Raw genomic sequence first — 3,876 nt, forward strand, 5'->3', positions numbered from 1 at the left:
TCTATGTAGGAAAAAGGAGAATCTCATCCCTTATTTCACAGAAAACACAGACATTAACTCGAAATACACCATGTAACATAAAAGTTTAACCCATAATCTATATATATATATAAAAGCCTAAGTGACCATCACAACTGAACGGACGACCGAACAGGCTGTGTGGGGCAACAAGGCTGGCAAGGGGTTAGTGAGCAGCTACCAAACAACCAAGCAGCAGGCTGCGTGTGGAGACCAGGCCTGCAGGGGGGCAGTTAGGGGCAGCTGGGCTGGTGGGGGAGGTAGCTGGGGGCAACCAGGCCGGCAGGGGGGCAGTTGGGGGCGACTAGTCTGGCAAGCAGGTGAGCAGTTAGGAGCCAGTGGTCCCGGATTGTGAGAGGGATGTCTGACTGCCGGTTAGGCCCGATCCTGGCCTAACTGGCAGTCGGACATCCACCAAGGGGTCCCGGATTGGAGAGGGTGCAGGCTGGGCTGAAGCGACCCCCGCCCCCTGTGCACAAATTTTGTGCACCAGGCCTCTAGTACGTATAATAAAAGGGAAATGAGAAATCTTTATTAACTTGGAAAAAAGAAAAGGTTTCTTAGGACATAAAAACATCAAGCCGAAGCCGGTTTGGCTCAGTGGATAGAGCGTCGGCCTGCGGACTGAAAGGTCCCAGGTTCAGTTCCGGTCAAGGGCATGTACCTTCGTTGCGGGCACATCCCCAGTGGGGAGTGTGCAGGAGGCAGCTGGTCGATGTTTCATGTTTCTAACTCTCTATCTCTCTCCTTTCCTCTCTGTAAAAACTCAATAAAATATATTTAAAAAAAAAATCAATTAAAAAGATTACATTTGATTTTATCACAAAGAATAATTTTTACTCTTCAAAAGACACCACTAAAGAAGGAATAGGTTGAGTTAGGGAATAAGATAAAATATTTGTAACATATAATCAGACAAAATGCTTGTATTACTAATTTATAAATAGCTTATAACTTAATAATAGAAGGGTAAATAATACTTAGACATAAAAGGAAATGGACAATTGTTACACATGATAATAAAGACCAATTTCAAAATCATTTTGTGAAGATAAATATAATATAATTCCACTTCTATGAGGAGCCTAGAGTTGTCAAATTAATAGGGTCAGAAAGTAGGATGGTGGGGGGAGCGATGAGTTATTTAATGGGGACAGAGTTTTAGTTTTACAAGATGAAGAGTTTTAGAGATGGTTAGTGAGGTGGTTTCACAACACTGTGAATGTATTTAATGCCCAGAACTATAAACTTTAAAATGGTTAAAATATGTGTCAATTGCATTTGTGTGTTTTTTAAATAGGAATTATTATTTTTCTAAGTAAAGTTTTTATTGTTGAAGTACATACACACTTATACATACACATATACTGTTATATGTTTTTTTAAATAAATGCAACAAATCTATTGTTCTTTGCTAGTGGCCTTTCTGCTGTTTGTTCCTTTACTATTGATTTGTAAGAGCTTTTTGTATACTAATCAAATGTGCTTTTTTCATGTGTTTAAAAATATGGTTAAAATAGTAGATTTATGTTATGAGCATGACCACAATCTATATATATATATAAAAGCCAAGTGACTGGAACAACCAGAAAGACCGAAACGACCAGTCGCTATGAAGTTCACTGCGGCAGGCCAACTGGCCCTATTGTGGGTGGGGCTGACCGGCCAACCTCCCACGACCCCTCCCACTGGCCAGCCCCAGCCCCAATCAGCCCCCTTCCACAATTTGGGGTGGAGACAGCCAACCTCCCACAGCCCCTCCCCCAGGCTGGCTCAGCCCTGATCAGCCCCTCTCACCCTGATTGGTGGTGGAGCCAGCCAGCCACCCTCCCACATCCCCTCCCCACAGCTGGTCTAGAACCGATTGGCCCCAATCGGGGTGGGCCAGCTGGACTCCACCTGTGCACGAATTTGTGCACCAGGCCTTTAGTTAAAAATTAGAAAAAAATAAAAAACATGGGTACTGTGTTCAAATGTTAGTTCTCTTGACCTTGGATAAAGAATTCCCCCTCTGAGGAAAAAAAAGATCTATCTTTTTTTTTTTCAAAGGCAGATCCATTTTATGGGCAATCTCCTCTAGCTGCAAATCTGGGGGTTGAAAAAAGTAGGGGGGAAGAGTGTGCAAGGAAGAGGTAAGAGTCCCTTTGACGAGCATTTGGTGGCCCAATTGCAGATGCCCAGGTTGGTAATAGCAGACCAGGACGTAGCAAAACCCATTATTTAGATGGAAAAGGAAGAGAAGACACCAAAAACCATAGTCATTTCTGAAATTTGCACAGATGACATTTTTTCTTCATAGCAGAAAGGACTTGAATGAGAATCACAAAACTTGAGGAACACATATTTTCTTCAGGATTTAAAAATGGTGTCTTATACAGAAAGGCTACCTTCAATATGGGTCAGGTCCACCAGTGTTTGCTGGGACACAGTTGTTCAGCACAGCCAGCACAGGGAGGAAAATTTCATCTGAGCAGAGTGGCTGGTGGGCAGGCCGGAGGCCACTCCTTCACTGGTCCCCAAGTCAGGAGCCCCGTCCCCAGTTGTGTCAGCTGCCTCCACCATTCTGATCAGCTGCTCACCTCTCGCTAGCAGGGGGCATGCCAAATCCAGACACCCCCTCCTCTCCTGTTGGGCAGCCAGCGGTACAAAAACTGGGGTGTGGACAGAAAATGTCTTCCTCCCAAGTCCACTGAAGTCTTCCTCCTAAGTCATTGATTACTGATGATATAACTGAATCCAAGGATAACCCAAGGTAAGTAACAGGCCTTAATTCGTGTTCTGATTCAAAATGACACAATCAAGTCTGTTCAGCTGGGCCCAGACATAAAGCATGGGCATGATCAGGGGAATCATCAACCACTGCATGTCCATTGTTAAGCCAGTAATGACAATGCACACCCAGTTAAGAGGAGCATGAATATATAAATAGTCCCTGTCCTCCCATCAAAAGCTCCTGTTTTGAGTCATGTAGAATACTGATATAAGAAATATAAATTGACCAAATAAAGAGATCCAGTTTCTGGATCTACAGGGGCAAAGAAGGTGGCAGTGATAGGTCTCCAAATTTGGAAGCAGTAGAGAGAGGCTTCAGACCAGAGGATGTAGTAGGCCAGGCTGATGAGACCTAGTTTGCCAACCAAGGGCACCTCCCTGGTGGTGGTGAACCAATAGTGCGTGATGGCCGGGATGCTCCTGAACCAGTCCCCGATGTCAGACATCTTTGCCTCCTAGGTGGCCAGGATGAGCACAGCTGCCTGAGTCCCCATCCTGGCCCAGCCGGCTTCCAGCATGGAAGGTGTCGAGGCAGAAGCCACCCAGGTCACAGTGTAGAAGGTGGAAACTGATGGACGTGGTGCCACCGGACAAGCGAGCAAAAGGATCATTTTTTTAAGTATATCTTAAAAAAAAATCAAGACAGAAAAGACTACATGCAATATACTTTATATAAAATTTTAGAGAATTCAAATTGATTTAAAATGATGGAAAGCAGATCAGAGATTGCCTGGACTTGGGATGGTTGAAGTAACACATTTTCAAGGAGAAAGAAAAAAACTTACAGGTGATAAAACTATACTGTATCTTGATATGGGTGTTGATATGGGTGTATATTTCTGATCAAAGTATCTAAATTATATACTTTAGATGAATGCAATATAAATTTATATAACATATAAATCATACTGCAATAAAATAAATTATACAAAAAATTGAAAAATTTAAACCTTTTTCATAGAAGAAAATGTAACTGTAAAAATAATGCCAGGATGGCATATGAAGGCATTGCAATATTATTGTGAAATATACTCTAGAGGAGGCACATACAGCATGTGACATTCTGTGCTCTACACTGTGGTGGAA

At 42.9% G+C, this 3,876-nt stretch overlaps 1 pseudogene; it reads right to left on the bottom strand.

Moving 5' to 3' along the window:
- Positions 1 to 2,365: 2,365 nt before the first annotated feature.
- On the bottom strand, positions 2,366 to 3,236 carry LOC132213744 (derlin-1-like; annotated as a pseudogene).
- Positions 3,237 to 3,876: the final 640 nt, after the last annotated feature.

The sequence above is a fragment of the Myotis daubentonii genome, chromosome 12, assembly GCF_963259705.1.
Source record: "Myotis daubentonii chromosome 12, mMyoDau2.1, whole genome shotgun sequence".
NCBI classification, from domain to species: Eukaryota; Metazoa; Chordata; class Mammalia; order Chiroptera; family Vespertilionidae; genus Myotis; species Myotis daubentonii.